At 43.0% G+C, this 19,548-nt stretch overlaps 1 protein-coding gene across 1 annotated transcript in view; it reads left to right on the forward strand.

The window, feature by feature from the left end:
- The first annotated feature begins 4,320 nt into the window (after positions 1–4,320).
- Positions 4,321–19,548, forward strand: part of SLC24A3 (solute carrier family 24 member 3) — a 127,082-nt gene continuing 111,854 nt past the window's right edge. The window contains exon 1 of the mRNA XM_065401305.1: positions 4,321–4,389. The gene's annotated coding sequence lies outside the window, so the exon portion shown is untranslated. The remainder of the gene's footprint in view (positions 4,390–19,548) is intronic.

A 19,548-nucleotide genomic window follows, 5' to 3' on the forward strand; every position in this document is an offset into this window, starting at 1 on the left:
TCCATCTCTATTACATGCCTCTTTAGATGGTGGTAGTAATTGTCTGCTCACCTTGGAAATACATTGGCTAATCCCGCAAAATACCTTATTTACTGACAGCAAATCGAATGATTTAAGCAAGTGAGAGGTGTGGGTTTTGTTTTGTCTTGTTTGCACTCTAGTTAGTTGATAGTTTTCCATGACACTTGTTATGTTATTGGAGAGAATCAGTAAGTCTGTATTATACTGTAATAAAGGGTACGTCCACACTACCTGCCGGAGCGATCGATCTATCGGGGATCGATTTATCGCGTCTCGTGTAGACGCAATAAATCGATCCCCACCGCGCTCCCCATCGACTCTGGAACTCCACCAGGGTGAGAGGCAGAAGCGGAGTCGACGGGGGAGCCGCGGCCATCAATCCCGCGCCGTGAGGACGGGAGGTAAGTCGAAATAAGATACGTCAACTTCAGCTACGCTATTCTTACATCAACACCCCCCCCCCCAGTGTAGACTTGCATCCGGGGCTGGTAGAGGCGAACTGCAAACCGTTGATATATGTACATTCAATACACTAGGCCTGATACCTCCCCTCCTGCTGTAAGGAAGGAGGGAAGCAAAAGCAGGTGCAACATGGATATAGGTGAGGAAGCAGTGGCTCCACTCCATTGGCTGCAGGCTTGTGACCGAGGTAGCTACGAGACAATCTAACCTCTTTCAATTGTACTGCAATTAGTGTCATTAGTGGCTTGCAACACCAGCATTTGATTGGCCAAAACGCATTAATACTGAACAGATTTTAATCTATTTCTTTTCAGTTTCAATATTAAGGATACAGATTCCTAAAGAATCCACAACCCAAAGCAGTCTGACCGAGCAAAGAGACTGGGGCCAAATTCTGATCCCTGTTATGCTGCTGTAAGCCCTCTGTTTTCAATGAAGTTATTCTAGGTTTACATCAAGAGTAACTGAGATCAGAAAGTGGGCCTGTGTTTTCTCGTGATGGACAGTTAAAATGCATCTGATTTGGTATTTCTTTCCGTCATCTTATTTGAAATAATTATGTCTCTGCATGAAGTTTCTTCATGGTTCACTTCTACCAACAGATGCTCTCTTCTAAGCTAATTAGACCATGGTGTTTGCCTGAATCCTACAGCATTACTGCAGAGTAAACATTCATATTCTTCATTCAGAGCAATAATAACTTTGCCTTTGAGTCTGCTGCAGGGAAAAGCTATTATTTGAAATGAATACAGAACAGCCAATGGAATCTTCTCTCATACAGGCAAATACATCTAAATATAGAGCAGCTGTTATCTCTGCAGAGTGTGTTTACTGGACTCTGCAACTGGGGTTTGGTTTTGAAAGACACACCAACCCCACACAAACTAGCATGCAAGCTTTGATTAGGAACAGTAGGAGTAGGAGGTGAAACTCTTACCAGAGATATTGGCCCTGAAACAGGACTTATTTCCAGCAATTTATTTATGCACTGGAATGCTACTGAAGTGAAGATATAAGCAGCTGGTAGTGTCTTAGCCCTTAAAAAGAGGGCACACATGTTCAAATGTGATTTGCTGGCCTGCTGGGTGACCTTGGTCAAGGCACTTACCTCCTTGTGCCTCAGTTTCCCCATCTGTAAAATGGGGATAATGATCCTGCTCTCCTTTGTAAAGCACTTTGAGCTCTATGGATAAAAAGTGCTGTATACGAGCTAGGTATTATCAGTGATTACAAAAATGAAAGAAATAATAATATTTAGTCCTCATAATACTTCTAAGTATCAGGTAATGTTAAGTGCATTTACCTTTTTCCTGGGGAGTAGCTTGGCAGTCAGCAGCATATGTGACACACTCACTTGATGAATAATGTAGTGTTGGCACCATGCAACCTCCAAGCTGCTCTTCTCCAGCTATGTGTTTCATATTATGGCCGTGCGGGGTGAGGTTGTAGTGTCAATAAGTGTGTCGCACCAGTAAGGCACAGTGAAAATCCTTGCATTCAGAGTTCTTTGCCATTTTTCAGCATAGTTTGCTCTGAGAACTAACAAAGCTCCTGGTAGAGCTAGTGTCATACAGAAAGAGTCTTGCTCACCTTGGGGACATGGAGAAATATTTTAGGTAAAAAGGAATTTGGTTCTGATCCACGAATAATAAGTTCAGGGCAAAGTTCAGAGGTGAGATCAAGGATGTCTACAGTGACATAATTTGCACCTTTTTCGTGCCTTCTCAACATGTAAATGACACCGTCTGACACACCTTAGATCATCCTGCATTTATCTAGAGCTAGTTGAAAAATAGGAATTTTTGTCCCATGGGAAAGGTCAATATTTTGACATTTATTTTCGCTCTGAATCAGTCAAAATTTTTCATGGGACAGAAACTTCTGAAAAATATTGGCCTGGAAATGTTGAAGCATTTTGCTTCAACTTGGTTCAACAATTATCCCCCGGAACTGCCATGGTGTCTCATGGTAGAGTTGAAAGGATTCGATTTTTAGTGGTAAATATTGGCAAATGTCAATTTCACCATATATACACGATCCAACATAATATTTCCATCCATGATGATTGAAATTTAATGATAGGCAACGTAAGAAAAGTTCTGCTTGAGAACTTACTAAAGTCAAAATCCAGTGCTTTAGGCTTATTACAAATGGACTAGTGAATGAATAGTGAAAACAGGTATGATTTGTTGATTTAAGGGTTTTTACTTTTATTATTGTGACACAATGTTGACAATTTGTGTTTTAATGGTTTATAAAGCTTTAACTTTTTGAATCTCAGCGTCTACTGTCATTAAATAACTCTGACCCACTGCCCCCAATTTCGCACAACTGTGAAAATTCAAATCACTATAATTCTAAAAAACACTTACAACCTAGCATTTTGCTGAACTGTGAACATTTACATTGATAAAAATCTAAAAAAAAAATGCTTAAAATAAACATTGATAGCATCCATCGAAATTGTTATTTAAAAAAACAACAACCAAGTTCTGCCATGTCTATTCATGGGAATTGTAGTTCAAGTACTTCATGGCTCATTCTCACTGGGCCATACCGCTTTTCCCATTATACACCATGGTTATGTGACTCCCATCATGCATCACCTTGGTTCAACCAAAGGAGAGACCTATGTGAGCTTGGGCAAGGCACTTTGGCCCAGATCCATAAAGGTATTTAGATCCCCAGCTCCCAGGGGCTAAGTACACTAAGTGAACTAAGTACAATTGCTAGATATGAAAAACAAACATGACCTCAGGGAAATGTCCTTTCTGCCAGAAGAAGAACTAGTTCGAAAGTATATAGGCAGGTACATGTGCAGATCTTTTATTGCTCCAGAGGGAGATGGGGCCAAGCAGCCATCTGTTCATCAGGACAGCCCAGGGGATAATGCTATAGTTTATAGTGCTGTTAGTGCTATCCTACCATTGGAACTGTGACATCTCCCCCACCCAGCAGAATACACAGATGACGGTTCCTGTCACTTGTGGAGAGGAAACTGCCTCTATTGTACATCCACCCATGATAGCTGTGGGTGTCCACTTTGAAAATGATTGCTTCACGCTTGGTATGAATTGCTGTTCTCCCTCCTGTGTGTTCAGATCGGATGGATGGTGTTTTCTGAGGGTGCAGATTACCGTCTACATTTATTTCACTGTGGCTCAAGCATCCACACCCCAATCATATCGTTAATGCCGTCTCTTAATACATCTCTGTATTATGTTTATTCCCCTGTCCAGACCAAAATGGTGTTAGGAGAGGTCTGACTCAGAGACAAGACCCAGCTGTTCCTAATCATGATGAGTTTTGTGTATTCCAGGAGTGTATTATGCTAAGAAGCCCATGGCAATAAATCATTTTGACTTTAAACATTTCTAGCACCTGCCATTCTTCTCCCCATCCCATTCTGAGGGTTTTCCCTTTTCAAATACAAAACTTTGTGTAAAAAATGCTTTGTGATCTGTATTGCTGCACATCTGCTTAATCCAGAATAGAACATTTTCCTCTTTAACATTTTATGGAGTATGATGCTGAGCTTAGAATTTGTTCGGTATCTCCGAGGCATCTTCGTGAGATATAATGTTATGGTTGCTATGGCTCTGAATTACACAGTAAATATACACAGATTTATAAATGGCCAGAGGACAGATTAAGCAAACTAACATAACATAAAGCAGTAGCAAAAACCCATGGCACGGGATCCCATATTCATGTCTGTTGCAAGATTACCAACCTACAGAAGGACTCATCTGTTTTTATTACCTTACTTTGCCATAAATTGCATCTTTTCAATATCCTGATTAAATGTTTCTTTTTTCTCCTTTCCCAGCTCTCCATGAATTCCCCAGCGACATCTTTACAAATGAGGACAGAAGACATGGAGCTGTAGTCCTGCATGTCTTCTGTGTAAGTGTTTTGACTTCATTTGCACTTTTTTTAAACTGGAAGTAAAATATTATCGGACAAGCTGTTGGCATTTCTTATTCATCTGGTTTTCTGTTGTTGCAGTTTCTTCCCTTGGATATATGCTTATGCACAGAATTCCCAAGAGCCATTCTCAACCTCGTTTGAGAATGGCGAGTTACAAATAATTTTGATTCTTTAAAATTACATCTTTTCCTTTATATACGTTATTATGCTTTTAAAGGCCCCGATCCAGCATGTAAGCACATGCTTAAATTTGCACAAGAATAATCTCATTTAAAATCAATGGGACTGTTCATGTGTTTAAAGTTAAACATTTTATGTGGAAATCATTGGGAGATAAGAACTATACAGCTTCAGGATCCCACTTTTACGGGCTGCTTTTTGGCATAGGATCTGCCTTTAATGTTCTCTGCCCACTTGCCATCTTTTTGACTTTTGATAGCTCTTCTTTGTGGTGTTATTATGCAGTAGGCAAAACCCCCCCATTTTTTAAAATGAAACATCAGTTTACATGTTACAGTCTTCCATGAGAAACGAACAAGTAGAAGTGGTTTCAAGGGAAGGTACAATTGTAAGGCTGAAATGCCAGGCAAGCTTGAGGGAATCTGACAACACAATGTTAAATCTCGGAGCTTTTCGTGGCAGGGACCACGTCTGTACAATATGCCGCCAAGTCTGGGCTAGTGTGCGGTACATCATGTGAGCAGGGCCTGGCCCAGGAGTCAAACTTCTATGGGCCTGAGGTGCTCAGAATGAACATCCTTTGAACAGAGGAAGTTTGTAAGCAACTGGTGAGTGTGTGGTACAGGTCCCCCTCGGTGCCAGATCCCCAGAGGGTATAAATCTGTTACAGGCCCAGCTGGAAAGCCTGCACTTAAGCAATAGTAGCATCTTATGCTTTTATAGGGTTACCATACGTCCGGATTTTCCCGGACATGTCCGGCTTTTTGGTCCTCAAATCCCCGTCCGGGGGGAATTGCCAAAAAGCCGAACATGTCCGGGAAAATACTACTCCCCTGCTTACCTTAGAGCGGCTCTGGCAGGCTGCGAGCTGCAGGCGGATTCCTCCGCAGCGGCGGCGGCAGCTGCTGCTGCTCCCCCCAGACACCTCAGCTTTGTGTAGCTGAAGAGCCGAGCTGCCCGAGCGCTACCGGCTTCACGGTTTGCCGGGCAGCCCCCAGACCTCCAGACCCTGCGCCCCCGGCCGGGCGCTTCCCCTCCCAGGCTCCGGCTGCGCTGGGGAAGCGCCCGGCCGGGGGCGCAGGGTCTGGAGGTCTGGGGGCTGCCCTGCAAACTCTGAAGCCGGTCGCGCTCGGGCAGCTGTTTCGCGTGGCTGGGAGGAAGGAGGGGGAATGCGGGGTGCTCAGGGGAGGGGGCGGAGTTGGGGTGGGGACTTTGGAGAAGAGGCGGAGTTGGGGCAGGGAAGGGGCGGAGTTGGGGTGGGGAAAGGGTGGGGCCAGGGTCCCGTGGAGTGTCCTCTTTTTTTTAATTTTTAAATATGGGAACCTAGAATTCCCTGGTTCTATCCCAGGTGTATCACCCAAGATGGTGGCCATTACATCAGGATACTCCCAATGCCTCACTAATTGCAATGTCACTGCCAGGCCTCTATAACTTTATCTTTTAGAAGTAATTTGATGTATTTTTGTAGTATTATGAGGTACTCGGATACTTCAGAGATGAGCACCATAGAAGTATCTATAAATAACAACAAATAAATGTAGTGCCCCACATTCTGCGGCATCATAAATACAATATTCTCTCTCCAGTATTGCCGAAAGCATTGCAAAGTCAGAGTCAGGCCTGAAAAATCATGAGATTTCAGAGGTAACACTACGATGGGATGTGTACCCCACACAGGCCCTGAAAGGGAAATGAGGGCCTCAGAGGCCAATTACGTTATCTGGTTGCACCCGGAGAATGGACAAGGCTTAATTAGGGCTGAAGCCCAGCTCAGGAGGAGCTGGGGAGTGATTATAAAGGCAGGAAGTTTAGAGCGGAAGAGGGCTGCAGGGAGAGAGTCTGGAGTCACTCTGGGATTAGAGAGGAGGAAGTCCAGAGGGAGAGCGACCTCTGGATCCTCCCCTGAGTAGACGAGGCTGTCAACTGGCCAGGAGTTGCATAGAACAGCCTCACTGGTGGGGAGCCCTGGCAAAAGGGCAGGAACTGGATTCCCCGGGAAGGAGCCCTGAGAGGCATTTACTTGAGAGGGATGTAAGGTCAGGCTGGGAGTTTGCTAGGGGATTCCAGGAGAAGGCCGTGAGAGAAGGGACGACTTAGAGTGGTTGTGGGGAGTAGGCCTCAGGAAGGCTGCACAGGAAGAACCCCAAGGAAGCAGCCACAAGGACTTGGCCTAAGCAAATCTTGGCTGCTGGGTTTAGGGTCCCTAGGCTGGAACATAGTGTAGCGGGAGGGCCCGACTTCCCCCACCCAGCCACTGGTATGGTGGCATGAGGGACATGGACAACGAAGAGCCCTGAGAAAAGGGAGTGAGGCCCACGAGGCCCAGAGTCAAGGCCAAAGATGTGATACAGGGTCTTGGACTGAAAGGGTGGACTAAATCATACCCTGGCCAGAGGGCTGAGTCACAGGAAGAGACAGCCACTGGAGGACCAGAGCGGCTGTCAGCAGGAGGCACTAAATGGAGCAAAAGCTACCATGCCACACCTGGCCACAAGAAGGTGCTCCCCAGAAGTGAGTCCATTCCTTACCAGCACATTTTGGATTTTTTTTATTTGCCTTCTGGTTTTGGAGCCTTTGGGTTCTAGTTTTCAAGCTTTTACCCACAACCATGTGGGCTAGAAATTGTATTTAAATGAAAGCTGAGTGTCTTGTATAATCACATGACTCCAAGAGCTGGGGCTTTAAGAAAAATGCCTAATATTATCAGGCTCAGGATACAATCTTGAAAGTTGGCAACACCGTCTTTCAAATACTTCTAGTAAGAAAGAGCATGTGCCACAATTTGCAAGACTGAGATATTTGAAAATTGTCACAAGCAGCACAGTTATCATGGGAGTTCCCCTGCAATTACAATTGAAAGCCCAGATTTCGCAAAGTATTTAAGCACGTGCCTAGTTTTAACAGGTGAATAGTCCCATTGTAGTCAATGGAATTGCTCATGTACTTAAAATTAGACGTGCTTAAGTGCCTTTCTTTATTGGTGCTTTGAAATACTAAAGTAGTAATTATTGTACTCTAGGAACTGGGGAAAAATAATGAGTGTTTTGAAACTGGAATTGTGTGACGTAAACTCTGGTCTGCCAATCCATTATTCTATGCGTACAGGACCTTATGCTCAACAGCTGCTGTAATCTCAAAGAAATAGAAGTGCACTTCTCCCTCCAGAGCCTCTTATTAACTTCTGTACTGTAGATGAAAGACCATTCTTTTCCTTTTAATGTCTTCATAATTGATATAGAAGTGCCAAATCGTCCCTACTTCTCATGGGTGAGAGGCATTTTCAAACAGCCAAGAAAATACCTGCTTCTGATGAATATTTAAAAACATTTTATATCTTTAGTCAGCTTAAATGAACAGTCACTGTTAGAAATGTGTGATTCATGATTTCCTTTCCCTTTCAAATTACAATGTATCACATTCTGTCATCATGCAAATACTCTGTGTTATGATTTTTTAAGAGCTAAGTGACTCCAATTATAAATTTGTTGTATAGCGTCATTATTGGAAAGCTGAATATTTCCAAGGATTGGTGGCAAAATATTTGACTATGGGATGTTCTGGACTGTGTATCCTAAACCAGGGTTAGAGAAAGAGCTCATTTAGTGGCTTAGATTACAATTTTTACACCTGGGTGCCCAAAGAAAGGTGCTTAAATAAGGGTTCAGATTTTCAAAGGTGCTGTACCCAGTTGTTCCCGTTGATTACATAATGATTTTTGAGTGGTCAGTGCTTCTGATCATCAAGCCATTTACTTTAAGGTGCCTAAATATGGATTTAGGAGTCTAATTTGAGGCATTCGGTTTGAATGTATCTACTCTTTGAGCAGCCTGAATTTTTTTAGGGTATTTTGGTCATGTGCAAATATTCTAGGAAAAGAAATAGATGATCAAAAAAATCCCACTTCTCAGAAAGTTTTGCATGTGCCAGAGCAGGAAAAAGAATCCTGATGTCTGGGGAGGCCTAACTCTCACGCGACACTAGCTCTCCGACAGATGGCACCAAATCTTTGTACTTGGGCCAAATGTAAAATCAGGCTGATCCTGCTTGCACTGACCTTTTGTAAACAGCTTTGAGATCTGCCGACACCTCTGTAAGCAGGTGTAACCGAGGGCCGGACAGGTGCAATGTCTTTGCTGGGAGTCAGTGCGGCCTTGCATGGTAGGGATTGGCTGTGGAACCCAAACTATGGGTTTGAATCTTAGGCTTGATGCTTAACTCGCAGTGATGGTTTTAATTCTACTTACCGTCATTTGGTGACTATGCATGCTGATGCCCTCGCTATGTAGGATGGGCTTTCCAAACTCCCTCAGTCCTACCTCTGCTCCATTGAAGTCCATTGTGGTTTTATCACTGACTTCAATGGGATCATACTTGGCTGAAACTGAGCACTTTGGGAACTTTCACCTATAGTGAGTGTGCACATCTTGTGAGGTGGAATGAGGTGAGGCTGTCGAGTGTCCCTGTACTCTGTCACAGTGTGCTATACACAATCTACTAAGGATTGAGGGAAATGGGTCATCTAGGGCCAGTCCCCTGCGCTGAGGCAGGGCTAAAGATGATCTAGACCATCCCTGACAGGTGTTTGTCTAACTTGTTCCTAAAAACCTCCAGTGACAGAGATTCCGCAACCTCCCTAGGTAATTTGTTCCAGTGCTAAAATACCCTTACAGTTAGAAAGTTTTTCCTAATGTCTAACCTAAATCTCCCTTGCTGCAATACCATCCCATGCCACCCTTTCTTCTGTACTGCTGCTGGCAGCGGTGCTGCCTTCAGAGCTGGGCCAACGGGGAGCGGCAGCTGCTGGCCAGGAGCCCCAAGGTGCTGGGGCTGTGAACTGCCAACTGGAGATGCCAGGGCTCACCCCGGCAAGCCCTGGCACAAATTAAACACTGTAGGCACCTAGTGGGATTTTCATAAGCACCCAGGCATCTTTAGGTGCTTAAATACCTTTGTAAAACTGGCCCTTGGTTACTGTGTCTTGAGTGATATGCAACTTTGCTTTGTCTGAGTATTTTGTCAACCCATATTACCTTCTTTAATCGCTGACCGTAAATTTACTCCTGAACTGTAGAAATGACTTTACTGGAAGCCATTCACTCCACCCTAGGACAAAATATGTGTATGCGTGATGTTCCACAATAAATTCCTATACTGTTCAAGTTTCTAAGGTCTTAATCAAAGAAAAAAGATATTTTAAAAAGCGAGCTAGACCCAGAAATTGCTTCATATTGAACCCATTGTAACAGTGAGATAGTAAAATCGTTATTTTCCATCTCTGTGCAACAGAACACATTTGCTCAGGCTGCTTAAAGCAAAGAAGAGAGAGCTATATTTTTGATTTATTAATTACATTGAACTCACATAAAGTTTTCTGGATACAAGGAACTGAATAAATCATGAGTCAGGTTCTTTTCCAATCTACCCATGATTTGGGCTTCAGATTTTCTGCTCCTAGGACAACTTAATATTTTATGACCTTTTATATTATTTTTGAATAAATGCAACTGAACATAAATCAAAACAAATTATGTTCATTGTTTCTTGCAGGCCTAAAATTCAAGGTATAGCAACTATATCAGATTCAAATATAGCAAATATTCAAAACAGGTGTACTTGAATCTGATATAAGAATATTTAAGAATCTGCTATCCCAATAAGAGAATATTTGGTTTTTTCTCTACAGTGACACATGCAAAGTGGTGAAGCAGATGTCTTACTCTACTGGGGTACTGTCATTCCATGTAATTAAAAAAATCAGTATTTTGTGGAGGGCAATGATATTGTTAAATTATGGAAGAAATTAACCCCCCAAAAAAGAATGCATGTCACACCATGTCTAAACACCACTCATTTCATCAGCTAGGCATGGTTTTAACAGTTTAATATTTTAACATTTTTAATAATATATTGGTTAATATTTAGTTGCCAGTACGTGAAGGCCTATTAGTCATATTTTGCTTTAATTCTGCATAATGAATGTGTTTATTATGTATAAACCTTGTTATGTATAAACAGTCAAAACCCGCTGGTTTGAACAATGGACTCGTCTAAGTCAGAGTATTCTGTTTTGTTTTTTAGTGTAAACGTTCAGCCCAGACCACAAGATTTTAACATTAGAGACTTGTGGTCACCCCTCCACAGTGCTGAACTGTCATCTCCAGAGGCAGTGACTAGAACAGGGGTGGGCAAACTACAGCCCGGGGGCCGCATCCGGCCCTTCAGATGTTTTAATCCAGCCCTCGAGCTCCTACCAGGGAGCGGGATCCAGGGCTTGCCCCGCTCCACGCAGCTCCCGGAAGCAGCAGCATGTCCCCCCTCCAGCTCCTACGTGTAGGGGCAGCCAGGAGGCTCTGCACACTGCCCCCGCCACAAGCACCGCCCCCACAGCTCCCATTCGCGGGGAACCGCGACCGATGGGAGATGCAGGGGCAGCACCTGCGGACGGGGCAGTGCGCAGAGCCGCCTGGCCACACCTCTGTGTAGGAGCCGGAGGGGGGACATGCCTCTGCTTCCAGGAGCTGCTTGTGGTAGCGCCGCCCGGAGCCTGTGCCCCAACCCCCTCCAGCGCCCCAACCCCCCGCCCCAGCCCTGATCCCCCTCCCGCCCTCCAAACCCCTCAGTACCACGGTCCTGCACCCCAGAGCCCGCACCGCCAGCTGGAGCCCTCATCCTCCCACCTGCACCCCAACTCCCTGCCCCAGTCCAGAGAACCCTCCCACACACTGAACTCCCTCATTTCTGGCCCCAACGCAGAGCTGCACCCCCGGCCAGAGCCCTCATTCTCTCCTGCACCCCAACCCCCAATTTCATGAGCATTCATGGCCCGCCATACAATTTCCATACCCAGATGTGGCCCTCGGGCCAAAAAATGTTTGCCCACCCCTGGACTAGAAGATGGTCAGTGGCAGTTAACTTTTGCCCCGCATCAATGTGCTGACCGGTGTTTGGCAACTCTGCTAAGAAGTGTTAACTGACAGTTCCTTGTGCACGGCTAGATACAAAGAGGAGACTGTACTTAGTTTCAGCTTATGATGGCAAAGGAAGAGTTTAATATTAGTCATTATTGTCCAGGGCTGCAATATAGCTCCCTTTCCAGTGCCCTTGAAAACATCTTTAAGAAGATAAGTGTTCCACTTTCTGCAGCCAGCTCCCTTGTCACTTTCTGAACTTCATGCATGTCGACAGCCCAACCTGTCACATGCAGACTCCAAGCCCATGCAAGCCTGCAAGCAGGATTGTTGAAATCTGGAGGCTCGTCTAGGAAACCAGGGAACTCCCTGTGTAGAATTTCTTCATTTGCTACCCCAACAGCAGACCTTGGACAAGAATTTGGGATGGAGTCTCCTCTTCCTTATGCTATGAGCTGGCAACCTGTTGGAATGAGGTTTTCCCAGCTGTCTTTCCTCATTTAAGGATTCGTAATCCTTGCCCAACTGACATTTACCCAAACAAGATTGTGAGCAATTTTAAAGTTGTGCGTCTGAACTGACTCTGTAACTGAAACTTCTGCAGCTCTGTCTAGTTAGGAACATAGGAATTGCCAGATTGGATCAGACCCAGGCTCCAACTAGTCCAATGTCCTGTCTCTGTCAGTGGCCACCACCACATGCCTCCAAAGAAGGTGGGCAGATGTGGGCTAATCTACCCCCCATCCCAGCCTCATCCTGACTTCCAATAGATAGATTCATAGATTCTAGGACTGGAAGGGACCTCGAGAGGTCATCGAGTCCAGTCCCCTGCCCGCATGGCAGGACCAAATACTGTCTAGACCATCCCTGATAGACATTTATCTAACCTACTCTTAAATATCTCCAGAGATGGAGATTCCACAACCTCCCTAGGCAATTTATTCCAGTGTTTAACCACCCTGACAGTTAGGAACTTTTTCCTAATGTCCAACCTAGACCTCCCTTGCTGCAGTTTAAGCCCATTGCTTCTTGTTCTATCCTTAGAGGCTAAGGTGAACAAGTTTTCTCCCTCCTCCTTATGACACCTTTTTAGATACCTGAAAACTGCTATCATGTCCCCTCTCAGTCTTCTCTTTTCCAAACTAAACAAACCCAATTCTTTCAGCCTTCCTTCATAGGTCATGTTCTCAAGACCTTTAATCATTCTTGTTGCTCTTCTCTGGACCCTCTCCAATTTCTCCACATCTTTCTTGAAATGCGGTGCCCAGAACTGGACACAATACTCCAGCTGAGGCCTAACCAGAGCAGAGTAGAGCGGAAGAATGACTTCTCGTGTCTTGCTCACAACACACCTGTTAATACATCCCAGAATCATGTTTGCTTTTTTTGCAACAGCATCACACTATTGACTCATATTTAGCTTGTGGTCCACTATAACCCCTAGATCCCTTTCTGCCATACTCCTTCCTAGACAGTTTCTTCCCATTCTGTATGTGTGAAACTGATTTTTTCTTCCTAAGTGGAGCACTTTGCATTTGTCTTTGTTAAACTTCATCCTGTTTACCTCAGACCATTTCTCCAATTTGTCCAGATCATTTTGAATTATGACCCTGTCCTCCAAAGCAGTTGCAATCCCTCCCAGTTTGGTATCATCCGCAAACTTAATAAGCATACTTTCTATGCCAATATCTAAATCGTTAATGAAGATATTGAACAGAGCCGGTCCCAAAACAGACCCCTGCGGAACCCCACTTGTTATGCCTTTCCATCAGGATTGGGAACCATTAATAACAACTCTCTGAGTACGGTTATCCAGCCAGTTATGCACCCACCTTATAGTAGCCCCATCTAAATTGTATTTGCCTTGTTTATCGATAAGAATATCATGCGAGACCGTATCAAATGCCTTACTAAAGTCTAGGTATACCACATCCACAGCTTCTCCCTTATCCACAAGACTCGTTATCCTATCAAAGAAAGCTATCAGATTGGTTTGACATGATTCGTTCTTTACAAATCCATGCTGGCTATTCCCTATCACCTTACCACCTTCCAAGTGTTTGCAGATGATTTCCTTAATTACTTGCTCCATTATCTTCCCTGGCACAGAAGTTAAACTAACTGGTCTGTAGTTTCCTGGGTTGTTTTTATTTCCCTTTTTATAGATGGGCACTATATTTGCCCTTTTCCTGTCTTCTGGAATCTCTCCCATCTCCCATGATTTTCCAAAGATAATAGCTAGAGGCTCAGATACCTCCTCTATTAGCTCCTTGAGTATTCTAGGATGCATTTCATCAGGCCCTGGTGACTTGCAGGCATCTAACTTTTCTAAGTGATTTTTAACTTGCTCTTTTTTTATTTTATCTGCTAAACTTACCCCCTTCCCATTAGCATTCACTATGTTAGGCATTCCTTCAGACTTCTCGGTGAAGACCGAAACAAAGAAGTCATTAAGCATCTCTGCCATTTCCAAGTTTCCTGTTACTGTTTCTCCCTCTTCACTGAGCAGTGGGCCTATCCTGTCTTTGGTCTTCCTCTTGCTTCTAATGTATTGATAAAAAGTCTTCTTGTTTCCCTTTATTCCCGTAGCTAGTTTGAGCTCATTTTGTGCCTTTGCCTTTCTAATCTTGCCCCTGCATTCCTGTGTTGTTTGCCTATATTCATCCTTTGTAATCTGTCCTAGTTTCCATTTTTTATATGACTCCTTTTTATTTTTTAGATCATGCAAGATCTCGTGGTTAAGCCAAGGTGGTCTTTTGCCACATTTTCTATCTTTCCTAACCAGCGGAATAGCTTGCTTTTGGGCCCTTAATAGTGTCCCTTTGAAAAACTGCCAACTCTCCTCAGTTGTTTTCCCCTCAGTCTTGATTCCCATGGGACCTTACCTATCAGCTTTCTGAGCTTACCAAAATCTGCCTTCCTGAAATCCATTGTCTCTATTTTGCTGTTCTCCCTTCTACCCTTCCTTAGAATTGCAAACTCTATGATTTCATGATCACTTTCACCCAAGCTGCCTTCTACTTTCAAATTCTCAACGAGTTCCTCCCTATTTGTTAAAATCAAGTCTAGAACAGCTTCCCCCCAGTAGCTTTTTCAACCTTCTGAAATAAAAAGTTGTCTGCAATGCAGTCCAAGAACTTGTTGGATAGTCTGTGCCCCGCTGTGTTATTTTCCCAACTTATATTTGGATAGTTGAAGTCCCCCATCACCACCAAATCTTGGGCTTTGGATGATTTTGTTAGTTGTTTAAAAAAAGCCTCATCCACCTCTTCCACCTGGTTAGGTGGCCTGTAGTAGACTCCTAGCATGACATCACCCTTGTTTTTTACCCCTTTTAGCCTAACCCAGAGACTCTCAACACTTCCGTCTCCTATGTCCATCTCCACCTCAGTCCAAGTGTGTACATTTTTAATATATAAGGCAACACCTCCTCCCTTTTTCCCCTGTCTATCCTTCCTGAGCAAGCTGTACCCATCCACACCAGCATTCCAATCATGTGTATTATCCCACCAAGTTTCAGTGATGCCAACAATGTCATAGTTGTATTTATTTATTAGCACTTCCAGTTCTTCCTGCTTATTACCCATACTTTTCGCATTTGTATATAGGCATCTAAGATACTGGTTTGATCTTGCCTCCCAGTTTTGTCCTGACCCTCCTTTCTCTCTGCCAATATAGCCCACACTCCCTCTCGTTTCCGACCCATCTCCCAGGTCTCCATGTTCCCCACTTACCTGTGGGCTTTGCTCACCTGTCCTCGTCGAACCTAGTTTAAAGCCCTCCTCACTAGGTTAGCCTTAAGATTGGCTTAAGCTCTGAAGTTTAGTTATCACTTAAAGTGACAGTGGCAGGTTGCATGATACAAACCACAATGTACATCTGAGCTGTGTCTGTGCTGTGGATCTGAATTGTATAAGTGAAGGGACCAGGTGGGCTCATGAGGTGTGTGTGCTTACTTCCTACACAGGGCTTGCTGTGAAACCAGACTTAATTGGCTAATACTAACAGAATTCCTAGAGACAGCATTTGTACACGTGAGGGAAGATCCTCTGCTGGTATAAACTGTCATAGCACCATTTGGAGATATGACAGTTTATACCACCTGAGGATCTGCTTGCGTCTTTTAGTGGGCCAGAACTGAAGCCCACTGAAATCAGTGGAAAGATTCCTATCCGCACTGGTAAATATATCACCTGTTCTTCAAATGGGTATAACTGTTATTTTAACATAGTGTCATGGTGAAAGCTGATCTTAACAAAAATGGAAGACAGTAATGGGCTTTTATAAGGATGCCTCTTTCGTCTCAGTCAAAAGAAGTTGTCATCTGGCAAGGATTCTAAATCTGTAATTCTGTTTTGTTTTCTTTTCTTTTTCCCCCCTCCAGCAATACACTTACCAAATGTCTGATCAAATCAGAGAGTGTGCACATCAATGCACTTTTTAAAGAAGGTTGTAACCATAGAATCAAATTTTTATTAAGGTTCTCTAAACCTGTGGAGAAATTTGAACTTCACAAAGTGGAGTTTTAAAAGGGGATGAAAGAGACTTTTCCTCACATTTGTTGATTTTCTGTCAAACTCTTTTGTTACTAATTTTAATGAAAATGTGTTTCCCTCCTCTTTCCTCTTTATCCTTATTGGTGACTATGTCTGTAAATTATGCTTCAGCTGAACTGTTTTTAGGGCTTGGCTGAAAATTGCAAAGCAGCCCAGGTAAATACTACAAATTACTGAGTATTTTAGAAGGAGCAATATACAGCCTTTCTAGGGAAATCCAGAGGCATCTTCCTCTTGGCATTACAAAACTATCAATCAATAACACAAAGAAATAATAATATAAAATAAGTTGTTATAATTTGATTCATTCCAAAGGCAAGAATTAAATTACTCTTCACAAATACCTTTAAAAATCCAGGAATCCTGCATGGATGGTTTTGCTATGCCCAGAGAAGGGGTGTCACATACACACGCGCTTCTTTCCACTGTGGCAAACTGCAGCTGTGTGCAGTTGTGATTAGCAGAGATGTCTGAGCTGGAGACACCACAGTTTAAACAATAAGAGGCTGCTGGCAAAATGTTCTTCATTGTGAGGTGAAAAGGTAAACTCACATGGTTCAAAAGGTTTGGCGAAGCTATAAGCAAATTAAAATAGGATCTTATAAGGGGAAGTATCAGGCAACCTTAATAATAGATGGTACAACCAGCCCTGCCTATAATTTGGCCACATCCTCAGTTGGTGTAAATAATTCATTTGCAGTCAATAGAGCTACACTGATTTACACCATCTATGGATCTGGCCCCCACTATGTATAGTGTGTATACGTGTATAAAAAGATGCTAGCATTCAGTATTAAATAATGCTTTCCTTCAGAGTTCAAGTATTGTAAAAATGAGGACTATATAGGCACAGATTTTCAGAATTGTGCCCACATATAATTTGCACGTGTAATTACAGTGATTTGAGCACAAGTAAGCAATTGTATGTGCATTTACAGGGCATTTATATGTCTAATTTGTCATTTTTGAATATAGTCATGGTAAGTGTGTACACAAATTATGCACCTGCTTTAGTGTGAGCAGTTCCTAAAATCTAGGCCATTATTTATAGAGATTGTCTTCTTTTTTTCTTCTGTATGAAACTAGAGACCATCCACACCTCATCTGTATGACCTGTAATTGTCTCAGCTTGTTGATTTTTATATATATATATATATATATACTTCCTGAACATTTTTATTTAGTTGATTGGAGACCATTATGACTAGTTGTTGGTTCATGAATTGCTATTTATCATGCACTGATACAGCAAAGTCACTGCTACCCCGAGTTGACTTTGGTCTCATTTTTTTTATTCCCCCCCCCACCCCTTATGTGGACTTCAAATGGCTGAGTAAGTATTTGGAATGAAACAAAGGAAGGTCCAATCTTCAATTACTGTAACCTCAGTGTTTCATTATAGAACGTTTTCAATGCCTGCGTTGTATAAGTTTGCAAATATTTTTCTGTGGAGGTCATGTGGTTAGGAATGGGCAAATTGGTTTAGATAAAATATAAATTCAGATCAGCCTTTGTCCTTTGTTCAGGGCTCAAAACAAATGAGTTCTAAGAAACTTGTTTCCTCTTTATTCCCTCCACATGTTTTTACACGTCCGGGTTTATGTTGGCACCAGAAGTGGAGATATTGAGACATAGTTAGAGAGGCCATTCTCGTGGAATCCCTGACCCAGTTGGAACCAGAAAGTACCAGAAACTAAAAATAGTCTTACAAGACTCAGCTTTGTTTCTAAAACAAAGAGGTTTGGTTATGCAACAGTTGAATTTTCTGAGGTACATCAATAACTGCTAGGAAGCAAATAACCAAATACCTTTGAGCTACCTTGAATTATTCCCTTCTCTCTCTCTCTCTTCCCTCCCTCCTCACCAACTATATTTTTGGCTGTGTTTACTTTTAGATCTTTCTCTGGACATGACAGAATTTTAACATCAAACCTTGTAGGCATAAAAAGGGACTGAAAATTATGGTGCATAACTAATACTCTGTGTAGTGGGGTATAGCCTTTGAAAACAGATATGGTTCCTCCAAATTTGGTTCCGAGACACTCTGTTATTATCGCAGTGCCTTCCCGCCATAGGGGAGGGGCGGGAGAAGAGCACTGGAAGTAATGCTGGGTAGAGATGTATTTGTGGCCAGTCTGACTAAAATCCAAGGAAACTTTGGTTGTCTAGAACTAGATGACAACAGCTTTGTCAATCCAGTGAGACACCAAGTGGCTAAACTACTGCAGTGATCTGGGGGGCAGATCTAATGATAATTTGATAGTAGACTTCCTGAGAGAACCATGGACAGCACTCTTTTGAGTTCTTTCCCATTGGAATGAAGGGTTTTTGGTAATGTAGATCCAGAACATTTGAACAATGTTCAACTTGCCCAAAAGGGATATTTTGGTTTTAGTTTCTTTCTTTTTTATTTATTTATTTATTTATTGGCTAATAAATTTGGATCCTTTGGCCATGGAACAGCTGTAGCTCCAAGCCCTGACCCTTGACCACTAAACAACACCTCTGCTCTCCCAGCTTATTTCCATATATTCCTTATTTCTTATGTTAGATCGGTTGATTGACTTTATAGTGCTGTGAAATGGTAGTACTTCTCAGCAAATGGTTGAAGCAGGATATGGTACTGGACAGGGAAGAATTTGGGTTATTATCCATGTTGGGTCCTTTCTGTTGCTTTGTAAGATAGTTATTGTGGTCCCACTGCCTGTGAATAAATCAGGGTGTTTTTTTTTTCCAATACTGAAAGAGAACTGGATCAGGAAGGAAGGAAAGTATGTCTTCAAATGCCCGGTTGATTTGGTATGGCCTCTTATTCTGGAGACACAGCAAAGAGAGGGGCATGTTCTAAGGCTCTTAGAAAATTACTTTTTATTCCACATGTTAATAATAATACATGGGGAAACTTGATGCCTTCTCTTCTTCTCCATTGTATCTGCAGTGCGTCCAGATGCAGAGCCTTTCTATAGTGCGAGCAGCTTTCAACCTGAATACAGGAGGGACAGGATATTAACTTCTCAAAGTCGAGCAGGATCAACACATAATATCTCACTGTCATGCGGTGAGCCGTACACCACACCTTTTCTATATCACTCCCGCCATACGAAAGCTGGTCCTGAAAAGGAAAAGAAAAAGATGAGGAAAGACATTAATTACTTGTTGACAGATTATCCCCAATGACTAAAGAGTCAGCACTTCTGGGAGCCTGAGGTTCGAAGCGCAAACAGTGAGTTTGGAAAAACTGTACAGACATCTGCATATTCAACTGAAGCTAGTGGGGAGGCATAGCCAAAAGCAGTCTCCCCCACCTCCCCTAACCTAAGCAGAGCTCCTCTGCAGTCAAAGAAGCAGGATTTCCTCTGGCAGGTACCCTGAGGAAGAAGATTCGTGAGTTCCAATAACCCTCATCTCGGCTAGGCCGGCTGTGCCTCTACTACTTACAGAGCTTTTGGTGACAGCAATGTGACCTCCTTAAAAATGTAGAGCCTAGATTC

Source organism: Emys orbicularis, chromosome 3 (assembly GCF_028017835.1).
Source record: "Emys orbicularis isolate rEmyOrb1 chromosome 3, rEmyOrb1.hap1, whole genome shotgun sequence".
NCBI classification, from domain to species: domain Eukaryota; kingdom Metazoa; phylum Chordata; order Testudines; family Emydidae; genus Emys; species Emys orbicularis.